Source organism: Triticum urartu, chromosome 3 (assembly GCF_003073215.2).
Source record: "Triticum urartu cultivar G1812 chromosome 3, Tu2.1, whole genome shotgun sequence".
Taxonomy (NCBI): domain Eukaryota; kingdom Viridiplantae; phylum Streptophyta; class Magnoliopsida; order Poales; family Poaceae; genus Triticum; species Triticum urartu.
The window spans coordinates 59,846,588-59,874,305 of NC_053024.1; the positions used below are offsets into that span (position 1 = coordinate 59,846,588).

The 27,718-nt window shown below is 43.0% G+C and overlaps 1 pseudogene; it reads right to left on the bottom strand.

The window, feature by feature from the left end:
• Positions 1 to 5,486: 5,486 nt before the first annotated feature.
• Positions 5,487 to 7,199, bottom strand: LOC125546654 (annotated as a pseudogene).
• Between the last annotated feature and the right edge of the window lie 20,519 nt (positions 7,200 to 27,718).

Sequence of the window (27,718 nt, forward strand, 5' to 3'; positions counted from 1 at the left end):
GTGCCCCTTGCCTTGATCTCTCCGCCCCTCACGAGCCAGCCTGGTGAGACCGTTCCCGAGGAGGTCTTGCGTCGTCCGCCTCGCGAGGCTCGGCCCCTTGCGAGGGTCTTGAGTGTTTGCTGGTGAAGATGGGCCATACGGGGCCGCTGACGGAGCCATGCCGTGGGCCGCAGGCAGGCAAGTCTGGGGACCCCCGTTCCTAGAACGCCGACATCTGTCAATTACTATCTTATCTGGAAGATTAACTCCTGCTTGATTCAAGCGATTGTAGTACTCAGACATTCTGAGCACATGCTCACTGGTTGAGCTATTCTCCTCCATCTTGTAGGCAAAGTACTTGTCAGAGGTCTCATACCTCTCGACTCGGGCATGAGTCTGAAATACCAATTTCAGCTCTTGGAACATCTCATATGCTCCGTGACATTTCAAAACATTTTTGAAGTCCCGGTTCTAAGACGTAAAGCATGGTGCACTAAACTATCAAGTAGTCATCATATCGAGCTTTGCCAAATGTTCATAACATCTGTATCTCCTCCTGCAATAGGTCTGTCACCTAGCGGTTCTTCAAGGACATAATTCTTCTATGCAGCAATGAGGATAATTCTCAGATCACGGAGATAGTCCACATCATTGCTACTAATATCTTTCAACATAGTTTTCTCTAGGAACATATCAAAAATAAACGGGGAGCTACATCGTGAGCTATTGATCTACAACATAGTTATGCAAATACTATCATGACTAAGTTCATGATAAATTAAAGTTCAATTAATCATATTAATCAAGAACTCCCACTTAGATAGACATCCCTCTAGTCATCTAAGATCACGTGATCCATATGAACTAAACCATGTCCGATCATCACGTGAGATGGAGTACCTTTTAATGGTGAACATCACTATGTTGATCATATCTACTATATGATTCACGTTCGACCTTTCGATCTCAGTGTTCCGAGGCCATATCTGCATATGCTAGGCTTGTCAAGTTTAACCCGAGTATTCTACGTGTGCAAAACTGGCTTGCACCCGTTGTATGTGAACGTAGAGCTTATCATACCCGATCATCACGTGGTGTCTCAACATGAAGAACTGTTGCAACGGTGCATACTCAGGGAGAACACTTATACCTTGAAATTTTAGTAAGGGATCATCTCATAATGCTACCGTCGTTCTAAGCAAAATAAGATGCATAAAAGATAAATATCACATGCAATCAAAATATGTGACACGATATGGCCATCATCATCTTGTGCCTTTGATCTCCATCTCCAAAGTACCGTCATGATCTCCATCGTCGCCGGCATGACACTATGATCTCCATCATCTTGATCTCTATCAACATGTCGTCACATGATCGTCTCGCCAACTATTGCTTTTGCAACTATTGCTATCGCATAGCGATAAAGTAAAGCAATTATATGGCGCTTGCATCTTATGCAATAAAGAGACAGCCATAAGGCTCCTGCGAGTTGCCGATAACTTTAAGAAAAGATGATCATCTCATACAACAATTTATATCTCATCACGTCTTGACCATATCACATCACAACATGCCCTGCAAAAACAAGTTAGACATCCTCTACTTTGTTGTTGCAAGTTTTACGTGGCTGCTACGGGCTTAGCTAGAACCGTTCTTACTTACGCATCAAAAACCACAACGCAGTATAGTGATTGCTTTTTGATCTTCAGAAAGAACCCTGTTCATTGAATCCGATTCAACTAAAATTGGAGAAACAGATACCCACTAGCCACCTGTGTGCGAAGCACATTGGTAGAACCAGTCTCGCATAAGCGTACACGTAATGTCGGTCTGAGCCGCTTCATCCAACAATACCGCTGAATCAAGAATCAACTAGTGACAGCAAGCAATATGTATATACCCACGCCCACAACTCCTTTGTGTTCTACTCGTGCATATAACATCTACACATAGACCTGGCTCGGATGCCACTGTTGGGGAACGCAGTATTTCAAAAAAATTCCTACGATCACGCAAGATCTATCTAGGAGATGCATAGCAACAAGAGGGGAAGAGTATGTCTGCGTACCCTCGTAGACCGAAAGTGGAAGCATTATGAAACGCAGTTGATGTAGTCGAACGTATTCACGATCCAACTGATCAAGTACCGAACGCACGACACCTCCGCGATCTGCACATGTTCAGCTCGGTGACGTCCCTCGTACTCTTGATCCAGTTGAGGCCGAGGGAGAGTTTCATCAGCATGACGGCGTGATGACGGTGATGATGAAGTTACCGACGCAGGGCTTCGCCTAAGCACTACAACGATATGACCGAGGTGGAATTCTGTGGGGGGGGGGCACCACACACGGCTAGACAATCAACTTATGTGTCTATGAGGTTCCCCTCCCCCGTATATAAATGAGTGGAGGAGGGGAGAGCCGACCCTCTCATGGTGCGCCCAAGGGGGAAACCTACTCCTACTGGGAGTAGGAATCCCCCTTCCCTAGTTGGAGTAGGAGAAGAAGGAAGAGGGAGAGGGAGAGAAGGAAAGGGGGGCCGGCCCCCTCCCAATTCGGATTGGGCTTGGGGGGGCACCTTGGCCGCCTCCTCCTCTCTCCCACTAAGCCCCATTGACTCCCCGGGTGGTTCCGGTAACCCCCCAATACTCCGGTAAATGCCTGAACTCATCCGGAACCATTTCGATGTCCAAACATAGCCTTCCAATATATCGATCTTTACTTCTCAACCATTTTGAGACTCCTCGTCATGTCCATGATCACATCCGGGACTCCGAACTACCTTCGGTACATCAAAACACATAAACTCATAATACCGATAGTAATCGAACGTTAAGCGTGTGGACCCTACGGGTTCGATAACTATGTAGACATGTCCGAGACTCATCTCCGGTCAATAACCAACAGCGGAACCTGGATGCTCATATTGGCTCCTACATATTCTATGAAGATCTTTATTGGTCAAACCGCATAACAACTTACGTTGTTCCCTTTGTCATTGGTATGTTACTTGCCCGAGATTCGATCATCGGTACCTCAATACCTAGTTCAATCTCATTACTGGCAAGTCTCTTTACTTGTTCCATAATGCAACATCCTGTAACTAACTCATTAGTCACATTGCTTGCAAGGCTTATAGTGATGTGCATTACCGAGAGGGCCCAGAGATACCTCTCCGACAATCAAAGTGACAAATCCTAATCTCGATCTATGCCAACTCAACAAACACCATCGGAGACACCTTTAGAGCATCTTTATAATCACCCAGTTACGTTGTGTTGTTTGATAGCACACAAGGTGTTCCTCTGGTATTCGGGAGTTGCATAATCTCATAGTCATAGGAACATGTATAAGTCATGAAGAAAGCAATAGCAATAAAACTCAATGATCATAATGCTAAGCTAACGTATGGGTCTTGTCCATCACATCATTCTCCTAATGATGCGATCCCGTTCATCAAATGACAACACATGTCTATGGTCAGGAAACTTAACCATCTTTGATTAACGAGCTAGTCTAGTAGAGGCATACTAGGGACACTTTGTTTTCTCTATGTATTCACACATGTATCAAGTTTCCGGTTAATACAATTCTAGCATGAATAATAAACATATATCATGATATAAGGAAATATAAATAACAACTTTATTATTGCCTCTAGGGCATATTTCCTTCACTTATTATGTTAACTAGTAGTAGTGGTTGGGGAACTTGTACATGTGGCTCGATAGTGATCATAACATCGTGCAAAGTATCATCTTGTCAACACGAAGATCTGACTACATTACTAAAAAGTCATTCAGGCATCATACATACTGGTCACTTACAAGCAACTTCAAAATGGGTATTCTTCAATTCTATGTATATGAGCCGTGGCACAAGTTTTTGGTTGGCTCCACCTGGGGCAAATTGATTTCTCTATCTTACTCGATTAATTGGTGAATAGGGTCATCATTTCAAGGGCTCGAGCCATTCACATGCACATATGTGATGTTGATGTTTCGATCTTATACCAAAGGTCTCTGATGAAACCTCAACGATGATCTGCTAGTTTTTGGGGGAGACGATGAGCACAAGATGCACTGGCTCTCCTAGGAGGGAGATCATACTAAAACTAGAGAGAGATGTGGTGATTTGGGTTTGAGGAGGGACCTTTACGCCTTCAATATTACCAAAATTCTTGCATGCAGAGGCTTGGCGTATTCTACAGAAACCTAAATTCCCATGTGTTAGAAAAGCTCCATTATATAGGCGATGGATGTCAGAATTTACAGTATATTTTCTCTTCATCAAATGAATTAACATAAATACCTGATGCACCTTCATATATACTAAAACAAGAAGAGATGCAGTGCATAATAACTTTACTATACAATAATAAAATGGCAATAGTTTCCGCCATTCATCAACATGATCTAAACTATGTAATAAAGAGTAAAAGGAAAAACAACAACTTCATACTCTAGATTATAAGTTACACCCCACTACAGCACTCCTTTCTTCTTTTGCTCACTCAAGGTTAGTCGAACCTTGCTACTTCCCTTGGTATCGGGCGAGTTCGTTCCTCTCGAGCCTCCCCTCGTCGAAGAAGGTCGCATGCACTATGGGTCTGCCAAAATAGCAACCTTACAGTTGGATCAACACCTTGGTCAACTATTTTGTCCTCTCAAACATCACAAAATTATTGTGGTGAACAATAACCGTCCTTTAACGTTCCCCCACCTAATAATATCTCCACTCTATTTGGTAACTGGTTAGGTGGGGTCGAGCCTATTATAGCGGCACAAATTCGTGCGGGAGTTTGTGTATTACTTTGGGCTATTCGGAACTCTCAGAATGATGTTCTATTTAGCAGGACAACTATCACAAACTTTTTGCATGTTATATACGAGGCATTTGGATAGATCCAGACGTGGTCGTTACTACACCTTGCGGAAGCGAGGGAGGTTATGGCCTTTGAGTGCAACCAATGAGAGACTATAGCACAGGCTACATACAACCGGTTTGGATGTCAGTCCAACAATAGGATAGGTGTTTACGGAAGCGAGTGAGGTTATGGCCTTTGAGTGCAACCAATGGGAGACTATAGCATGGGCTACATACAACCAGTTTGGATGTTAGTCCAACAATAGGATAGGTGTTTAGGCAGTGCATCACTATTTGGTTTTTTATTTGCTTTTGTTTTCATACTTTGATACTTTATTCATTTAAATAAATGGTTGTGTGCATCGCTTGATGAAGGCCGGGGGTATTCCTCCTTTCCGAAAAAATATGTAGAGCTCATTCCCACATCATCTCAACAAGATATTTAATTAAATGTTATGTTTCAATGCACACATTTCAATAGAATTTCAAATATGAATATGTGAAATCAAATTCAAATCACACAAGTTCACAAGTCATACCAAAATCAATAGTGTAGTTCATATGGTAGAAATAACATAAAGCAAAGTTCATCTAAAAGAAACCAGAGGCAACATTGAGAATGATCAAGCACCCACATTGCTACTTCCAGTTCCCAAGTACATTTGATCTTGGCAAGATTGATGAATGTTTTGGCACTCCTAAGATCTCACAACGAGCTTGCTCCCAATATTGTTCTGACGTCTCATCCAATATTGAAGCATCCATGAGCATGAGCGCTTGCTCTCGCTCCTTAATCTTCTTTGTCTCTACCATGGAGGTGATCATCAATCTTTCCTCCTCGAGGGCAATTTTCTTCCCCTTGGTCCGGACAATAGGATCTGAGAAATAACACCAAGGGGCAGAAGATTCTCATGGGATGTTGCACTACCATGGTTGGGAAGGGGTGGACTCCCCGATAGAAAAGGATGATTGGTCCGTGAGTTTGCAAAATGCTCGTACCTGTTTTCATATGGCAATCGATCACCAACATTAGCTATAGGAACAATGTGACTAAGAACATGTTGAGTCCTGTATTCAAAATGGTATTGGCTTGTCCTTGAATGATATGTTGAATCTTGAGTTGTATTGGTCAAATTTACTGCAAAATTAGGGAAATCTTGAGCTTGTAAAGAGAAACAATAATGTTCTTGTGGTAAGGAAACATTTTCCCTAGGATATTCATTGGTGGAAGTTAATTACCTGTGTGTTTCTGTGCAATTTCAACAAATGATTCACCACTGGTCTTGCAAACTACAAGATCGTTACCCATCAAACGGATTGTTTGTCGTGCAGAAGGACTACCCTCTTGTAGGTTCAACTCAGAACCACCATGATTCAGATTGGTGGATAAGCACCTCGTATTCATAGTATCTTTTACTAAAACATTACTGCAACCATGATGAATCTCATTGGGTTCCCTTGAACTCAATGGAGGACCAACCATGTCTATGTTAGGAACTTTGATTGCCTCATCACACAAACATGTGCCTACAGAACTTGAATTCTCTGCATTTTCTAAGTCAGTAGTGGGTGGTTGGCTCCAGTTTTCTCTGCATCAAAGACACCATGATTTAGAGTTTCATTTGTCACAAAAATAATAATTTAAAGTTTCATCACATGTATGCTCAATATTGGGATCTCTAAATTTGAAACATACCTGCAGTCAAAACCAGTCCATTATGGTAATGCAATATTTAGATCAATCATAGCAGACATCTCTTTGTTAGTAGGCTCGATAGAGTACTCATGATCGCTATGCTTATTTGCTTCTGTAGTCTTAGTGAAGGCTTCATTGGGCATATTAGAACTACTTCTATTATCCATCATGCATTTGTCTTCTTCTATAGATGAACATGATGATGAAGATGATGAAGAAGCCATAGCATCCAAGAGGAGCTTATGGAGAGTTCCTCATTTGGGAAGCTCATGTCTTTGCATCTTACTGCCAAGTGCAACATCTCTTTTTGAGAATTTGACACGCTTTACTGAGTTGCAGCAGTGTTCTATTACTTCCTTGCCTTCTGAATTGATATGCTTCTCCTTGGCCAATTTCATAGATGTGTGCTTCATGTACTTTAGAATACCCTGACGAGGGGGAGATTTTCCCATATCTCTTGGTTTTCCCACTTTGTCAGGTTTATCATTGTTAATAAAATTTTGTGTATCCACCTTCTTCTTCTTCTTAGTATTATTCATCTTCCCATGATTCCTTCTCCCAGATATAGTTTCTCTCTCTTTTCTTCGATGTTGTAAAGACTTGGTTTTCTCTGGTCGGTGAGTATCTAGTTCATCAAGCAAATTTGGATTTTCAAGTGCTTCCTACAAAATTAAGCAACATTATTAAGATACATATATAGTTGCGAGTACAAAAATGAAATGTAAAAATGAACAACAAACATCAGAATTTCCACATGTATACCATTTTCAAATAAATCATCATGAAGGAATGGAAAGTTCTATAATATATACTTTTTCTTATTTTCAAAACAAAGCATCGTATTCTTGCTTTTTTCCAACACTTGATCAGGAACCGGGCGCAGAAATTACTTGAAGAGAAGGGGATGCCTATAAATGAGTAAATAAAGGCATATGTTAAAAAGTTCAACTACTAATAGATTCGATAAAGGAAGGCAAGAACGGGCTGAGGTACTACCCGAAATAGAAGAGGACGACTAGAGTAGAGGATCCTAATTCCAATCCAAATAATTGACGCGGGAGTCTAATTATTTTTTCTGTTCTTGATTGTTACAATTCCACTTTCTTCATTTACCTTTTCTTGGAAAGTGTGACAGTTACGACACTTGGAGTGTGTGTAGCGATAAATGTTTGATTAAACATGATCATTATCTAGATAGTCAAATGAGACATAGTTATTGCAAGGCTTCTATGTAATTTTTAGTTGGACTTGGAGGGAAGATCAAAATCACCCAACAAGGAAAAATTAGCTGAACTGACTAAATCTAGACAATTATCTTTGTTGGGCACTATACATTGATATATGTGTTGATCTAGACTAGAGAGTGTCTAGCTAACAACAAACTTCATACATCTTGGCAAAACTGAGTAGAATGTCAGGTTCCCAGAGACACTTCATGGGCCTATGTGAAGTGTGATAATCCCTTGGTACAATATTAGAGATTGACATGGATCATATTGGAAATGACACTGTTATTTGGTTACTAATGAGAGTTAGAGATATTCAAAATATACATGGATTTATTGAGATCACTACCAAATAGTTGCTCTTGTATGACATTGGATTTGAAGTGGAGTCAATGGAGGATCAATGATGGTACAGGGGAATAGATGATATGAAGAGGCAAGTGTGAAATATCTTAATGTGGAAAATGTGGCAGTTGTTAAACACGATGATGGAGCAGAAACGGGGGAATTAGTGAGGTTTTGCAAACATGGCTTCCGTTGGGGAGCATGTTCCTGAAATGGTATGAAGATGTGCTAAAATATGGACACACAACTAATATTGTTAATATTTCCTCCAATAACACACCTGATGACATGGAGAGTTCTAGTACGAATGTAAATTAAGACCTTTAGCCCAAATTGTGGAAAGCTAAGGAAGTGTTGCTAGACATGCATCACAACCTGCTTTTGAGGAAAAAGTCCCACCAAACGGAAGCAATGAAGAAATTCATAGAGTTGTAAGTTTAGGGACAACATGAGCTGTTACAGCAAGCTCTGAGGAGCTCTATTGAATGGATTAATTAATGTTGAATGGTTTGGCAGTGAGACTAAACCAATGAAAAATGATGATGAAACAAAGATGATTTAGTTGTTGATTGCAGTGGGAGAATTGATTTGGATTACCATGAGTCTGTTGATTCTTCTGCTACAAAAGTCAAAACAATAGCTACATGGAGAATTAATGTTGGGAAAATGTGCAGATGAGAACCTTAGAATGTGTGTCAGAATCAAGGTTTAAGAAGATACTCGAGTTGATATTGTTCCTGATATGAGAAATTCTTTTAATGCAAATTTAGACCATATTGCATCCCATGTTGGGATCACTCTTGGATACTCCTTAAAAATTGTAGAACACAATATCAGCTTATCAACTCATTCAAAGAAACTAGATTTGATCTGATGATGCAAGTAAATAAACCTTGTATTGTACCTTCTCACGAAATTCAAAGTCCTTTTAAATTAATACTGGATAAAATGGTTTTATTGAATTACTTCCTAATGGAGAGAATAGTAACATGGGTAGATAAGAAACTCATCGGGAACAAATAAAACAAGCTTTTACGGATAGGAAAAATAGGAAACATGTATCACAAACCAATTGTTATTTGAAATATGTGATTTCCATTTAAAAGGCTTGTTAAGAAAACGAATAAAGATGGAACATATGTTCTAGAATATTAGAGAACTTTACGGCGAGGCCAAAATTAGATTTCTCAGAAATTAGATAAACACATTGATTTCCTATGCTTAAATTAAATAATGGATTTTTTCTAAAACTAACCTTCACAACATTTGCATTGGCTAAGATTTTTATTATCATAATATCCATCTAGTGGTATGTTACTAGGCATTAATGACACTGTTAATGAATTAGATATTCAAGATCGCCTATATTACATAAAAATTAACTATGTATGAAGATTATATACGAGATATATGTTAAATTTATGGAGATGCTCAGTTAGAAGGCAAGGCTTCTTACTTAGCAGAATTGTCTAGAGTCCTACATGACTGTAAAGATCCGTTTATGGTTGCTGGGGATTTTGATATTTATCAGGAATGCTTCTTGAAAATATAAATATGGTAACCCAAACACTACGGCTTTATTTCTATGCAATTAAGAAGAACCTTGCCTTATGGAACCAAAGTCGAATGGCAGGCTTTATAGTTGAGGAATAATTTACAAGAACCCACCTTTAAAAATTGGACAAGATCATATTTTTCCATTATTGGGAACAAATATATCACTGGTTAGAAAGGAAGATGAAATTTAATGTCTTCAAAGAACTAAAGAAAATGAGAATTTGGAAGGTGGTAGAAGCATAGGATATTTTCATGCTAAAGCAAATGGTTGTCATAGAAAAAGTATAATCACTTCTCTTGATCTAAGGAAGGAAATATTGAGGGGGAAAATAAATCCTTGATTATAATACTAAGTACTATGAAAACCTTTTGGTCATACAAATAGAAAAATATAACTCTAGATGTGCCTAGAGAAACCTTAGTACATTAACTAGAGTTTGTTTAGTGGATGAACTTAAAATTGTTGTTTTTGAATGACACATGATAAGTCGGATAGTCCTGATGGTTTACCTCAATAACACTATAAAGGAAATTGGAATTTAATTATGTGAGATTTGGAAGCTTTATTTAACTACTTTATTATGGGAAATTGGATCAGTCTGGCCTTAATTATGGCCTTGTTAATTTGGTCCCCAAATGTAAAGAGGCAAAACAAATTCAAATCTTAGATCTATATGTTTGCTCAATGTGAGCTTCAAACTTCTTACATATGTTTAGGGAATGTTTTATATCTTCTCTAGTGTTATGGTTTCTCCTACATCACATATGTATAAGGGAGATATATTATGGAAGGAGGATTAGTTTTACATGATACTCAAAATACCATTCATACTATGAAAAAATGCCATTTTCCTCAATATTGATTTTAAACAAGCTTGCACCACAATAAAATGCCTTTTTGTTTTAAATTATAAAATATGATTTGTTTTTCTATTAAATGGTGTGACTGGGTCATCTAAATTATGAGAGGGATACATGTGGGGATTAAAAAGAATGACTGTATAGGTCTCTACTGTAATATTTTTAGATGGTGAGGGGTTCGAAAAGGAAATTCCTTATCTCCCATGTTGTTTGATTTGGCTGCTAATCCCTAGCTTAATTCATGAAAATGTTAGAGATACTAATAATATTAAAGTTGTTATGGGAGAACATAGTGAGGGTGGTGTTAATATGCTACAATATATTGATCATGCTATATTTTTATTACAAGAAGATTATATGAGTGCACATAACTAGAAACTCATCCTTTGTTCTTTTGAACAAATGTTTGTTTTAAAAATAGTTTCCAGAAAAACTGATTTCTGTTCTTTTTGAACATGCTAGAGAAAACCTAAGCACTATAAAAAGATTTTTACTTGCCCCTTTGTCGATTGGCCAATACTAGTTTGGGGATACTTTTTTGTGCGGTGGATCTAGGAATCCATGCTGATGTCAAAAGGATATGAAACAAAAATTGGAATTTTTTTGAAGATAAGATAGAAAAGCAATGTAATAGTTGGCAAAGAAAACTTTAGCTATAGGTGGTAGGTTGTATTGGTTCAATATTTTCTCTCTAACATAACAACTTTCATGATGTTCTTCTATGATCTTCCTATGCACATAAAAATGAAGTATTTTTTTAGGCTAGTCTCCTTTGGAAGGAAAATTTTCATCAAAAGAAAAATGCAAGAGGATGAACCATTTCCTCATCCACAATCGTGCCCGCCATGGGACTAATCGCCCGTCCTCATTCACTTCCCACCCATAGTGACATGTAATGCAGAAAATATTGAACGAGGCCATGTGTTATTAGCAAATGGGCCAACCCAGCTAGGAAACAATGTACAAAGGTAGATAGTGTGGTTCCAAACACTCACCACAATAATGATCAAGTAGAGACCTCTGTTTACTGGGAGCTTGGAGATTGTAAAGAGTGACTGAGTCATGTTAACTATGAGAGGAGGGCATGTGGGTATTAACATGAATGATTGTATAGGTCCCTACTTTAATACAGGGTTGAGATGAGAAGATTACTCATGTCCCCAGTTGTTTAATTTGGTTGTTGATGTCCTAGATTTATTGATGGGAAATGCTCAGGGTAATAATATTATTAAAGGACTTACGGTAGAATATACTGAGGGTGTTTTCAATATACTACAATATGTCAATGATGCTATATTTTTATAAAAAGATGGTTATATGAGTGTGCATAACTTGAAATTCATCTTGTCTGCTTTTGAACAAATGTTGGATTATAAATTAATTTCCATAAAAGTGAAAATTTTCCTTTTTGGAAAAATGCTAGAGATAAACTAGGCTATAAAAGATTGTTACTTGCTTCTAGTGATTTGACAATGAGATATTTGGGCATCCTTTTTATTTGTGCTGAATTTGGGAATCCTTGTTGAAGCCAAAAGGATACAAAACAGAACATGGGGACATTTTGAAGAGAAGATAGAAAGGACATGTAGTGGTTGATAAGGAAGACTTGTAGGTATAGGTGCCATAATTATTTGGTTAAGGATTACTTCTCTATTGTGCTAGCTTTTATGATGTCCTTCTATGATCTTCATGTCGGAGCAAGGAAAAGGGTGGATTTCTTTAGGCTAGTCCCCTTTGGCAAGAAAATTTTGATAAAAAGAAAAGGATAAGAGGAGAAGTGTCACCTCAGCCACATTCATGACTACCATGACACTGATCATCCATCTACACTCCCATCTCACACACAGTGACGTGTGATACGGAAGATGATAAATGCAAGTGTAGGCAAGTGGGCCAACTAAGCTATGAACAATGTACATTTGCTGATAGTGTTGTCCTGCATGTTCACATTACTAGTAGGTGGCCAACTAAGCTTGTAAACAGCATACACCAGCTGACAACACAGTCCCACAAGCTCACCACATACATGATCAACTAGAGAGCTCTGTTTCTAGGGGCTTTGGAGATTGTAAAGGTGTTGTAGCACCAGTCGGCCTCTCTCTAATACAACCATTGTTTGTTTATAGGACATCATAATATAGTCTATGCTTATGGGTTCTTAGTCTTAGTTAAGTGTATGAGTAGCATCTAGTATAGAAGTCAGCAAGTTTTGTGAAATATTCATAGATTCTCTTATGAATGTATCATGCAACTCCTCACTCAGACTAATACCAACCAATCACTTTGGACAATTTAAGCATGAAATTACAATATATACACATACCAAATAGTTTTAGGGTAGAAACTGTGCTGATGCCCAAGAAACAAAACACAGTGATCACCCTAACTAGAACTTAACACAAGCTCATACAACTTTAACCATAAAATCATCATGGACATGCGAGCAACTATCGACCCCTATAACCTTGTTCATGAATTAGTAAACATGGATCAAAATTAGCAACTAAGTTGGGCAGGGTACCCACAATCCTTACATGAAACATTCTACAAGGGTGAGACGACCGCCATGTAAAGCTACAACTAATGCCCCCACCATACCCAATATGCATGCTCCAATTCTTCGTCTTATGGAGATGCAAATTTGACTAGTTATACCATCCATATCAAGTAGGTTAAAAGTAAAATAAAATCACAATAAAAAACATATGAATGATTATACTAAAAGATAGGCAGGATTGGGATGGAATTTGGTGGATCTCGTACCTTTCTTGCCGAGAAATTTCCTTTGTCCGTTTGCCCTCTACTGCCCTCCGGTGTGGCAGTCGTTGCTGCCTCTGCCTCCCGTAGTCTTTTCTTTCTCTTCTTATCTTCCTTAACCCAACTCACGATTGTGCGGAGAGCCTCATCGTCGTCCGCCTCAGTTTGCTTGTTGCATTCGGTATCACCGGTGGGGGGGAATTCCAAGTGGGGTCCCATGGAGCATAGGTCAGATATGGATCTCATATGTGGTGGATTTTCCCTCCCCCGTGTCCTCCTAAAGGACGGCACCGCCACGGCATCAATAGTAGCCATGGTGGAGGCAAGCTCGTCTTCCCACCACGAGGACCTCAGAGACTTCATAGGCGACAGATCTACGATTCCCAAAGGACGTTGCCCCTCCGCCGGTGCCTCAGCCCTCGTGCTCGCCACATAACCCCTATGGATCACAAACGAAGATCTGAAAACAGAACACACTTGAGTAAAACGATGATATGAGGCCCCTCTTACACACCAACCTGATGGAGAACGCATTAGTGACCATGGAAGCATCATCGATGTGGTCTCTTTGCATAGATCTACCTCAGTTTCTAAATGAAGGGGGGTGGAAGAGGATGAGAGGAAAGGGTGGGTGTTTGAAAGGAAAGGACATGACCTCCAGGTGAGGTTTTAGTAGCATCCAGGCATATCCCCTTACTCTTACCCATCCTACCCACCATATGTTTGGTAATTATTAATTTCAATATGCATATTTAATGTCATGGCCGGAGTATTTATCACTAGGGATAAATATCCAAATATTTCCCCTATGATTCCCTGTGCTGGTGATGTGGCACCCTCAATGCATCATGTGACAAAAACTATTAGTTTGTGTAAAATGGTAGGCACACAATGGAGCCCCCACCCACACCCCACATCACCCCAACCCAGCATGGAAACCAAAGTTTTGGTTGTAGCTTTTAGTGCCAAATTGGAAAATCGGCTGATGGTGTCACTGAAGGGAAATTGTAAGTGCATTTAGTGCACCCTTTAAGGTTCACTGCTGCAAGATGCTGCTAACGTGACACATGAAATCAGAGACCCTTTGACGATACTGTGTGCGATGCATGAATCACAAGCGGTATCATAATGAAACTGTCACCAATAAGACGAATTATGTGTGAGGGCGGAGACATCAATCACGATTCAGATTAGAGTTGCATGTCCAATAGGTGGCATACATTTGATCCATACGAACTATCTACAATGAGCTAGAACAACAGAAACGATCAGCCAAATCAAGGTGTGTGCGATATACCGTATACAGTTCACTCGGATGAACTATTTGCGATTACCCAACACAACAGAAATGGTCAGCCAGATCAAGATGTGTGAGATAGATGACATAGTGAAAACATGAACTCCTCAAATTATGGTAATCACCAAAAAGAATCCCAATTATTGTCACCTTGGGGGTATGTGGATCATAACACGTAATAGGTGCGTATAACTTGCATGGTAGGATCAAGAACACAAATATATTCATGCAAACATAAAGGGTTCAGATATGAAATCATGTCACTCGGCCCTAGTGACAACCATTAAGCATACAACAAAGTCATAGCAACATCAATCTCAGAACATAGTGGATACTAGGGATCAAGCCCTAAGAAAACTAACTTGAGTACATGATAAATCTCATCCAACCCATCACCGTCCAACAAGCCTACGAAGGAATTACTTACTCCCGGTGTTGAGCATCATGAAATTGGTGATGGAGGATGGTTGATGATGACGATGGCGACGAATCCCCCCTCCGGAGCCCCAAACGGACTCCAGACATGCCCTCCTGATGAACAACAGGAGGTGGCGGCGGCTCCGTATCGTAAAACATGATGAAACATTTCTCTCTTATTTTTTTCTCAGGAAATAGGAATTTATAGGCTTGAGATTAGAGTCACCAGAGCCATGTGGGCCCCACGAGGCACCAGGGCGCACCCTGGTGGATCATGGGCCATTGGTTGCTCCCCTCCTCTGGGTCTTGGCTCCCGTATTTTTTTTATATTCCATAAAAGTCTCCAAAACGTTTCGTCCAATTTCGAGAACTTTTATTTCTGCACAAAAATAACACCATGGTAGTTCTGCTGAAAATAGCGTCAGTCCAGGTTAGTTTCGTTCAAATCATGCAAATTAGAGTCCAAAACAAGAGCAAAAGTGTTTGGAAAAGTAGATGCGACGGAGACGTATCAACTCCCCCAAGCTTAACTCATTGCTTGTCCTCAAGCAGTTTAGTTGACAAACTGAAAGTGATAAAGAAACACTTTTACAAAGTCCTTTGTTCTTGTATCAATATATATGCTTAAATAATACCTTGGTTTTCAGCAAAGATCACAAGTAACCATGTAAATGATAACTCTTAAAAATTATATTTACTCATATCAATGGCATAATCAACTAGCGAGCAATAATAAAATATCTCAAATGCCAGCCCTTTTGTCAAAACAATCATGATATAATATGACAATATGGTATCTCGCTAGCCCTTTCTGAGACCGCAAAACATAAATGTAGAGCACCTCCAAAGTTCAAGCAACGACTAACATTGTAATTCATGGTAGAAGAGATCTAGTCATGATGCACACAACATTAACAATACACAACGCATGAGAATGGCAATAGTGCTCTCAGGACTGGTGCTTGTTTGAGAAGGTGATGATTCAACAATAAAATTATATAGATAGTGTGGCACCCCGGCTCAGAGCAACCAATTTACCTTGCATTGCCAGCCCAGAGATCTAGTCTTCTGGCAACAAACAACAACTTGGTACATAAAACATCCGCTTTATTGATGCTAGCGGAAACATAGGTTCGATATTACATTAGATTGTGAGGCCAAGTGGCACACACGATGCGGCTGAACAGTATGTACATTATTTAATGAACATGAAAGGGGCCTTGGTCACGACAACTATGTGGTAGCGGAACGGCGACAAAGTGGAACTCCATAGCACATGGACACCGATGTGGACACGGCCTAGACACGGGAAGCACTCCGATCAGGTAAGACTTTCCTGAAAGCTGGCATGACACGCCAGGTCAGTACATTGAATGTACTTGCAAGCTCACAAAAAGTAAAAGCATAATGGAAAACAATAACATGGCAATTAGGCAGGTTAAATGCAATGCTTCAACATACTACTCATGAAATGAATCCTTGTGCAACGAGTCCCTTGGACTCCCTTACCATACGGGTTACCTTGTAACCAATATCATCAATACGGTGATCACTCCAGATCACAACGGAAACCAACTCTTTGGTTCCAACAACAACCATCTTCATGGTTTCAACAATCTCATCACATAACTAGTGCCAACCATATAACTTTAGTGTGCAAGATTAAATTATTTATGTTGATCCATGGTGTGACCTACTATGAACTGGGTCCGTAACCGAGGACGCGGCTATCGATAGATTTAACACACACTCTATAGAGGTTAGCACATTGTACCCACATCACGGAATCCATGGCCTCACACTCCCATTCGGGTGGACCAACGGCATTCCGACAGAACCAACCCATTGTCATGACACTCTCCAGGCCACTCCGACCAACTCCCCTTTGGGCTAAGTCATGGGTGGCCTCGATGTCGACCCATGACATCCACGGCCACTGTCGTGCCAAAACATAAACGGTCCCAAACGGGGACAAGGTACCATAACAACAACGGGAAGACAAGGTTATGTCTGCTTACTGGGCCAGGCTACCACACCCCCATAACGTTCCCTCATTGGAGGCACCAACCAGAGGAATGACAAGGACCGAATAAAGGCCTTCCCATAAAGGCAAATGTGGTTGCACTGGGAAGCTCGATTCGGTGGCACCATGACTCGATCAACATTATGTTCAAGTTGAATTATCATCAGGTTTAACTTGAAAAGAATATCTCGAGCCATAGTATGCCATGAACATGCAAATATCTGACATGCAACTATATCCACATATCACTGAAATGAAATGGATCAACATCATAGAATCATTCGGCATGCACCACTAACCATTTTAGATACACTGGTTTTAACCCAATCATTTTTAGTTATGGCATTAGCATGGTGAAAATGATAAATCATTTATGAAATAATACTGATCATAACCAAACCATAGTCACACTATCAAAATCACTCTACTGCATCACACTAGTCCATGCACTCAAGTCCTACAGCAATCTAAGCAAGTCAAGCATAACAAATGAACTAACATAAGCAATATTTATTAAAAGGTTAAATGCATGAAATATATCATATTCAAGTTGGAAAAATCATAGTTATTGCAATGACACCATGCAAATATTTGTGTGGTTTGCCTTAGTGCAAAGGAGGGTCACACTCCTCCTGGTTCTCCTCAAGGAAAGTTTCTCCTTCTGAAAATAATTAAAAATAGCAAAACAAAATATCAAGAACCCTTCTGAAATTCATCAAAAATTCTAGACAGGAAGGAAAAACCTCAAATTTGGTATGCTGCTAGAATATTCCAATACAAAACTAATGCAAAAAGAATCAACTCATTTGGACTTGTAGATTAGGAGTTATAGCTGGTCAAAGTTTCTGGTCAAAATGATTTAAATTTTGAATAAAAAGAAAATCTAGGGAGGGGGTGACGTCCATGGCGTATTTAGGGGAATACGCCTCCACTCGTATCGCTTAGGGAACGAGTGGAGAGGCTGATAGTGGGCCCGACGCGTCAGAGAGAGAGAGAGAGAGAGAGAGAAAGACACTACTGCAGGATGCTGCTGACGCGACACTGAGATCAGAGACCCTTCGACGAAACTATGTGCGATGCAATAATCGCAAACGATGGTGTAAAAAGACCATCAAAAAAGTTGCAAAACGTTTGTGATGACGGATGCATCAAACACGGTTCAGATTTTAGTTGCATGTGTGATTCAGGGCATATGGTTCAGTTCAATTAACCGTTTTCGATGAGGAGGAACAAAAGAAACGAGCAGCCAGATGAAGGTGTGTGCGATGTACAGCATACGTTTCACTCAGATGAACTGTTTGTGATTAGGCAACAAAAAGAAACGGTCAGCCAGATCAAGGTGTGTGCGATGTACAACATACAGTTCACTCGGATGAACTGTTTGTGATTAGGCAACACACAAAAAAACAGTCAGCTAGATCAACGTGTGTGCGATGTACGACATGCGGTTCACCCGGATGAAGTGTTTGCGTTGAGACAAGGGAACAGAAACGGTTCAATATAACAAATACCATAAATATTTCAAGGTTCAAATTCAAAGATTACAACGCCCGAATTCAAACATTGCAAGCTACGTCATTTCTGAAAAGGGATCAGTTGCTGACAAGTCTTGTATGGGTTTGACACAATAACTTCCAATTGCTTTGCCATATGCTCTTCCAATACGAAGTTTGGCATTTTTGGAGGCACTTCCATTCCGCAGTACCTGCCGGCTTTGATAATCATACCATTGACCTTTCCTAATTAAATGCGTGTTCAACCTCAGTACCCTCAACACCTTTGCTCTAGCAAGAAAGAACCTGGCGAGTGTAATCTCTGGTGGGGTCCCTCGGTAGGAGTTCAAAGTAATATTTGAGAGATGCAGATCCAGGCATTCGATGTGATTGTCGTTATAAACATCTTCCACTGGTCCTAATATGCACTGCAAAAGAAGAGAACATGTTAGTGCCTACATGCAGTTTTGAACACTGCTACACGCCCATTTGGTTTGCAGGATTTGTAAAATGCACCAACGTGCCATCTTGGGTCTGGCATGATTAACATGTGCATTTGATTACAATCTAGAAACATGTAGCCTTCTTCACAAGAGGTTGGATTGGATGAAAAATTCCCTAAGAAAACTAGTATAGATGAATCCAAAGGAGAAATGCTTATGGACGATTGTAACCATATCAATGAAGCAACCATATGGGGTGGGGGTGTATGTCCTAAAATCCTCCAAAATTCCTTCAGAAATCGTAGTACATTGTCATTGTAAACTTGGGAAAAGGTGCAAAAAATTGAACTCCCTTATGGTTAACATTTAACAGGAAAGGAACATCACCTCGATATACAGCTTCTTCAGGCACAGAAAGCATCTCAGGCAACTGAAAACTTGGTCCAAGTTGGGGATGACAGATTCTAGTGCCAAGACCTTCACTGTGCCCAGAGTCTGGGTGAAGCTTCGCTGGATGACAAACGAACGTACATCTTCAAAACTAGAGATAACATTGATATCAAGGAGAGGTATATAAGGCGACTGTTGTACCTGAAAGTGGTAGTATTTGATAGATGAGTAGCCCGCCACTTTCAATTTCGGCGCAGAAATGACATTGATTCTTGTTGGACCTTGTTGATCAACTACAAGTAATCTCTTAAGTGAAGGTGTGTCCTGGATGACCATATTGTGGTCCACCTTTTGTGATCTCTTGTTGGAGCACCAGCAACACACATAAATAGTGCAGAGAGTCCCGGAGGTGATGTGTGTCGGTGTCAAAACCGGCGGATCTCGGGTAGGGGGTCCCGAATTGTGCGTCTAAGGCGGATGGTAACAGGAGGCAGGGGACACAATGTTTTACCTAGGTTCGGGCCCTCTTGATGGAGGTAATACCCTACGTCCTGCTTTATTGTTCTTGATAATATGAGTAGTACAAGAGTTGATCTACCACGAGACCAGAGAGGCTAAACCCTAGAAGCTAGCCTATGGTATGTTTGTATGTTGTCCTATGGACTAAAACCCTCCGGTTTATATAGACACCGGAGGGGGCTAGGGTTACACAAGGTCGGTTACAAAGGAGGAGATATACATATCCGTATTGCCTAGCTTGCCTTCTACGCCAAGTAAAAGTCCCATCCGGACACGAGACGAAGTCTTCAATCTTGTATCTTCATTGTCCAACAGTCCGGCCAAAGGATATAGTCCGGCTGTCCGGAGACCCCCTAATCCAGGACTCCCTCAGTAGCCCCCGAACCAGGATTCAATGACGTCAAGTCCGACACGCAGTATTGTCTTCGGTGTTGCAAGGCGGGTTCTTCTCCAAATTTTGAATGTTAGTCAAGTAGTGTCCGGCACCATAAATGTTGGACTTCTTGGCTTCTGCGCCCAATAAGGGCTATCTTCCACGCGTCGAATGAATACGAGGAGCCAGGGCGTTTTTACATTCGCCCCTAGCTAGATAAATAAATTGTCTATTAAAGGGATGGGGATTCTTAGATCCAATCCATACCATCCTCCCACAACGAGAATCCATCGGAGCGCGCTTCGGAAAAATCCACTCCAACATGGTCGACCACCGCAGCTCCTCCTCTCGCCTCCGTAGCCCTAAGCCCGGTGATTGGAAGAGGTATTCTGTCTCACACAGTCGATTAGTCAAACTGCAGACCCAGGGATTTCTCCCTCCAGCGTATATGGTTCCCGTCCGAGCAGGGCTCGCCACCTACAATGACGGGGAGCAAGCGGAGAGCTTCCCCAGCCCCTCTATGGGGGAGCGGGTGTGCCTTGTTCCTTACTTATTAAGGGGACTTGGATTTCTGATTCATCCGTTCCTCCGCGGGCTCCTGGAGTTTTACGGCCTCCAACTGCATAATTTCACCCCTGCTTCCATATTACACATCGCCGGCTATGTTGCCCTTTGCGAGTTATTCCTGGGCTGCGAGGCTCATTTCGAGCTGTGGAAAAGGTTATTTTGCCTCATCCCCCGCACACAGAAGGGGTCACTTTATCAAGTGGGCGTAGCCGAAATATGGCGCATCGCCGAAACCGGATACCTGTCCGGTACTCCGAAGAAGACGTCCGAAGACTGGCCTTCGGAATGGTTTTATATGGAGGACGTCCCCCTTCTGGACCTGTTCGGCGGGGTCTTCCTGAGTTCAACAATGCTCCTCTAAAGAAACGCCAAAGCTGGCGCCCACAGAGCCCCCAGGAGGAAGACAACGGAGAAGTCCTTTACCTGATGAACCAGATTAAAGTGCTGGCTCAATCAGGACTGACAGTAATCGAGGTTATGTCAATATGCATAATGCGGGGAGTGCAGCCACTTCAATATCGAGGGCACCCCCTATGGTGTTTTAACGGGGAAGATGATGCCACCCGTTGCGGGCGTAAGGGTCTGGACACCGCTGCTGCTTTAGCAAAAATTTTGTCCGAGTTGTTCAAGGGAGAGGAAGAGGAGTTCATCCGCATCAAGCCACGGGATGGATTCTCCATGTACAACCCTCCAAGATGGGTGAGTTATATCTCCTTACTCCCATTCTTCTCGCATTGTTTGTCGTAGGTACTCACCTTGCCATTTTACGGCAAGAACTGCGAAAAGACATAAGGGAGGTCAACAGCCCATCTCCACAACCAAAGGACCCTGACCGGGCCCTCGGTCCCAGACTCGAAGAAGATCCGGACATATTCGTGGAGCTGATAGACCGGCAGTTCTATCAATTAAGCTGTGATAACGCCATGGTGGCCATTACGGCCAACTATCCCGGACTGCTCCCTGCATCGCACGTAAGAAAAACCAAAATCCCAACTCCAAAAACTAGGATCCCCTTTTAGACACTTCACCTACCATATACATATGGTGTTTTACAGGGAAGGCATTCGGGACGCCGTGCCGAACCCGCAGCAACTCGCCAACAAGAGGCACCGAGGCCGGGTAGGCCAAAAAGGAAGGCGGTCAGGACGGAGACGCCGGCACAGAGGTATGACAAAAAACCCCGCTCCGTGGTTGTCGTCTTTCCCAAAATGTAATGACGTCCATGTTTCTTTAATAGAAAAAACACTCGCCGGAATATGTCCGGCGAGGCTGCCGATCATGCTTCCACCAGTCGAGCTCTAGGGCCGGACATAGAGGCGGAAGCCGACATGGGGCGGACGCTGGATACTCCTCCTACAGAGGATGCGGATAGACTGTCCGCTACAAATTCAGAAGTGGAGAGCGCCATGAATCATAGGCGTCGCCGGGCCGTACTCTGTGACGCTTGCTTCTCACCAGAGGCATTTGATGCCTCCAATTTTGGAGACGTGTACCTCCGTGCTGCTCAAAATGGTCTAGCCAAAGCCACAGACCAGTATGTAAGGGATGTACGGGTAAGCAAATCTGATGATTATATGTATAAGTAGCCCCTGAGACTTGAAACAGTTGGCACAACTGATTTAAGGATCATTTATTGTGCAGGTTCTTACAGAGAAGAATACTCGACTGTCACAGGAGCTGGAGGAATGCAAGACCCAACTTTGGGCCGCCGTTGCCGCATTGAAGGAACCTAAAAAGTCCCCAGCTGGTAACATTTGTTTCAAAGAATGATAGGTACCATATAGCATGCGGCATTGCTGCAGATCTAATAATAGATATTGCAGATGACTCCGGAGAGAATCCGGAGGACCAGCATGTCGTACGACAGCTAAAGGCTGGCGAACGTGTGTTGACTAAGGTCAGGCGGGAGAAAAACAATCTCCAAGATGCCAATACCAAGCTGAGCGTGGAACTGAAAGATGTTCGATCTCAGCTTGCGGACTCCGAGAAGGAGAATAAGCGGCTTCGATGCAGCATTTTCAGTAAGTGCTTGAACGAACCCTTAAAAGGGTGCGGCGGAGAAGCCGTCTAACAGAGTTATGTCTGCAGGTATGCTGACGGGTCGTCCCGTGGAGGAGATGCCCGGGTCTGCGGGTGATCTTCTACCCGAGCTCTCACAACTGCACGAACAAGTTCGGCAGGTGATGCAAGGTATTACCCAGCCTTGTGGCCATCCGTCTCCCTGCCAGCAGGCATTGGAGAGCTTGCGGAGAAGCTCAAGGGAGCATGGCGGCACTTCCGATTATGGAAGATATCGGCCTGCCATTAAGGTGCCAGGGAAGCCTCGGCCATGGTGAAGACGCGGTATTGACCCAAACCACATGGCCGAGGTCGGACCTGTGGAGCCCGATGGGAAAGAGATCCCTGTTAGCTTAGTGTATGGGCAAGTAGAATTAGCTGCAAAGTATTCCCAACATGATTGTAGGCTAGACAGCCTGTTGGATGGTATAGAAGAGGAATTTAGTCAGTCTAGATGACTATGTAATTAAAGTGACATGTATAATGCCTTCTAGCCGGATTGTAAATCATTTGTCATGGCGGACCTTTTCGCTTCAACCTCGGGACCCAATAGTCCGGAGTGTATCCGAATACCCGCTCTGTTATATAAGAACCGGGGTATGCGTGGAAACCAGGCGTAGGGGTCATTAGTGCTTGAACAGACAAGTACCCAACTAGTTATGTTATATTACATGGGTAGTAAGAAACATCTTCCAGGGAGAATAGTTCCGTTAAGGGTTCCTTTCCCTGGGTACGCATGCCCTAAAGTGCATGTCCGGACTGCGAGAGGAAACACAGGCAAAAACATCTGGGGGCACATATGGAAAATAAATAAAAATCATCTTTTGTTCACTGACCGAATATTCCCTTAAGAACGCTAGCTTTCGAGTTCACCCAGTCTAAGGTACACATCCGGCTGACCCGGTAGTAACAATCGCAGAGGTGCTCCCCTTATGCCCTAGCCGAATTAACGGGAACGTAGGGCAAAAATACGAGAGCCAGGCAACCCAGCTTGGCCAAAACTTAAGTCATATCGATGCATATAATGGCGAAGAAAAGCTACATGCGGAAGAATAACACATGTGAGGGGCATGAAGCCCAGATAAATAATTAAGCTTCTGTGTAAGAAGCCCCCAGGTATAATGAGCGCGGTTAGCGCGTCAATAGTGTGCAAGCAAGGCACAAGTTGGCCCTTGAAGGCCTTGAGAAAGATTAAAAGAAAGAAAGAGAAAAAGACAGATAATGTATATGCGAAAAATGGACAGAGGAAGGAGACGAACATAGAGTCCGGCACTAGGCGTAGAATCTTCGGAGCCTGGCTGCGTTCCATGGGTTCGGCTCAAGTCGATTATTCGATGAATCCCGCAGATGGTATGCTCCACCGGTCAGAACTTGGTCAATAATGAAGGGACCTTCCCATTTAGGCTCGAGCTTGGTCTTTTTCTTCTCCGGAAGGCATAGAACTAGCTCGCCAACGTTCTAAGTTTTGGCCCGTACTTCTCTGCTTTGGTATCTTCGAGCCTGTTGCTGATAGAATGCGGAACGGGCTTTTGCCACGTCGCGCTCCTCCTCTAGGGTGTCCAAACTGTCCTGCCGATCAAGCTCGGCTTCTCTTTCTTCGTACATGCGCACTCGAGGTGAGTCATGAATTATGTCGCAGGGCAGAACCGCCTCTGCGCCGTACACCATAAAGAAGGGTGTGTATCCGGTAGTATGATTCGGCGTGGTCCGCAGCCCCCAGAGTACAGAGTCGAGCTCCTCTACCCAGTGCGTGTTAGACTCCTTTAAGGACCGCACTAATCTGGGTTTGATGCCGCTCATGATAAGACCATTTGCTCGCTCAACGTGGCCGTTGGTTTGTGGGTGATAGACAAAAGCATAATCGAGCTTGATGCCCATGTTGCTGCACCAGAGTTTTACCTCGTTGGCCGTAAAGTTCGTGCCGTTGTCAGTGATGATGCTGTGGGGGATTCCATAACGGTGTACAACCCCGGATATGAAGTCTATCACCGGTCCGGATTCGGCCGTTTTAACAGGTTTGGCTTCTATCCATTTGGTAAATTTATCCACCATGACTAGTAAGTATTTTTTCTTATGGGTTCCCCCTTTAAGGGGTCCAACCATGTCAAGCCCCCAGACCGCGAAGGGCTAGGTAATGGGGATTGTTTGGAGGGCGGTGGGTGGCATGTGGCTTTGGTTTGCAAAAAGTTGGCAACCGACGCAGCGTTGGACCAAGTCCTGTGCATCTATCCGGGCTGTTGGCCAATAAAAACATGTACGGAAGGCCTTGCTTACAAGGGCCCGGGCTGCGGCGTGGTGGCCGCCGAGTCCGGCGTGAATTTCTGCCCAAATTTTCCGCCCTTCCTCTTCGGAGATGCACCTTTGAAGGACTCCGGTAGTGCTTTTTTATACAACTCTCCCTCATGGACCCTGTAGGCTTTAGATCGCCGCACTATGCAGCGTGCCTCATTTTGGTCCTCGGGAAGTTCCTGCCTAGTTAGGTAGGCCAGGAATGGTTCTGTCCATGGGGCGATGATGTCCATTATTACGTGGGTTGAAGGTGTTATTTCGGTGGTAGAGCCTCCGATTATGTCAGAGTGTTCGGTATCGAGCATTTTGGTCGGGTCCGGACTATTGTTACCGGTGTCCCCTTCCCATACCATGGATGGCTTAAACAAACTTTCCAAAAAGATGTTGGGGGGGATCGCATCGCGTTTTGCGCCGATGCGGGCGAGGATGTCCGCTGCCTGATTGTTTTCTCGAGCCACATGGTGAAATTCGAGCCCCTCGGACCGAGCTGACATCTTTAGGACGGTGTTGCGATAGGCCGCCATCTTCGGATCCTTGGCATCGAAGTCTCCATTTATTTGGGATATTGCATGGTTCGAATCCCCACGCACCTCCAGGCGTTGAATGCCCATGGAAACTGCCATCCGGAGACCATGTAATAGGGCTTCATATTCGGCTGCGTTGTTGGAGTCTGCATACAGTATCTGTAGTACGTATTGAACTGTATCTCTGGTTGGGGACGTCAGGACGACGCCAGCCCCCAGACCAGCCAGCATTTTGGAGCCGTCGAAGTGCATGATCCAATTGGAGTATGTGCCGTACTCTTTAGGAGTTCGGCTTCCGTCCATTCGGCGACAAAGTCGACCAATACTTGTGATTTAATGGCTCGCCGGGGTTTGTATGTTATGTCGAACGGGAGGAGCTCAATGGCCCATTTGGCAATCCGGCCCGTGGCGTCGCGGTTGTTTATAATATCATTAAGTGGCACTTCTGAGGCTACTGTAATTGAACACTCTTGAAAGTAGTGTCGCAGCTTCCGGGATGCCATGAATACCGCATAGGCTATCTTTTGATAATGTGGGTACCGTGATTTGCATGGAGTGAGGACAGTGGATACATAATATACTGACTTTTGAAGGGGAATTTATGTCCGTCCGCTTCTCATTCGACAACGAGCACTGCGCTTACAACCTGATGAGTTGCCGCAATGTACAACAGCATTGGTTCGCCGATGTTTGGGGCGGTCAGGATTGGGTTGGTTGCCAGTATGGATTTTATTTCTTCCAATCTGGCTATGGCAGCGTCCGTCCACTCGAAGTGTTCGGTGCACCGAAGGAGGCAATAAAGGGGTAATGCCTTTTCTCCTAAGCGGGAGATAAAGCGGCTTAGAGCCGCCACACATCCGGTTAATTTCTGGATTTGTTTGAGGTCCGTTGGGATAGCCAACTGTGACAGAGCTCGGATTTTGGCCGGATTTGCTTCAATTCCTCTACTGGAGACAATGAAACCTAGGAGCTTTCTGGCTGGTACGCCGAAAACACATTTTTCCAGATTGAGCTTGATGTCGTATGTTCGGAGGTTGTCGAATGTGAGCCTCAAGTCGTCTATTAGAGAGTCGACGTGTTTGGTTTTGACGACCACATCATCTACGTATGCCTCTACTGTTTTGCCGATCTGTTTCTCCAGACATGTCTGAATCATGCGCTGATATGTTGCGCTGGCGTTTTTGAGCCCAAAAGGCATTGTGTTGAAACAGAAGGGGCAGTATGGTGTGATAAATGCCGTTGCGGCTTGGTCGGATTCCGCCATCTTGATTTGGTGGTAGCCGGAGTATGCGTCGAGGAAACACAATGAATCGTGTCCTGCGGTAGCATCGATAATTTAATCAATGCGGGGGAGGGGGAAGGGATCCTTTGGGCAAGCCTTGTTGAGGTCCTTGAAATCGACACATAGGCCAGGATTTGTCCTTCTTTGGTACCATCACCAGGTTTGCTAGCCAGTCCGGGTGTTTTATTTCTCTAATGAATCCGGCCTCCAATAAGTTGGTTAGTTCCTCTCCCATAGCTTGTCTCTTAGGTTCAGAGAAACGCCGAAGAGTCTGCTTGACCGGCTTGAATCCCTTTAGAATATTGAGGCTGTGCTCGGCCAGCCTGCGTGGGATTCCTGGCATGTCTGAGGGGTGCCAGGCGAATATGTCCCAATTCTCGCGCAGGAACTCTCGTAGTGCGGTGTCCACGGCGGGGTTTAACTGTGCCCCGATGGAGGCTGTTTTTGTAGGGTCCGTTGGGTGGACTTGGAATTTGACTATTTCATCCGCTGGTTTAAAAGAGGTGGACTTGGATCTCTTGTCAAGTATCACGTCGTCCCTATCCACTGTGGAGCATAGCGCAGTTAATTCCTTGGCTGAAAGGGCTTCGGATAATGCCTCAAGGGCCAATGCGGCTGTTTTGTTTTCGGCGCGGAGTGCTGTGTCCGGATCACTAGCGAGAGTGATGATTCCGTTGGGCCCGGGCATTTTGAGCTTCATGTACCCATAATGGGGTATGGCTTGGAAGATCGTGAACGCCTCCCGCCCTAAAAG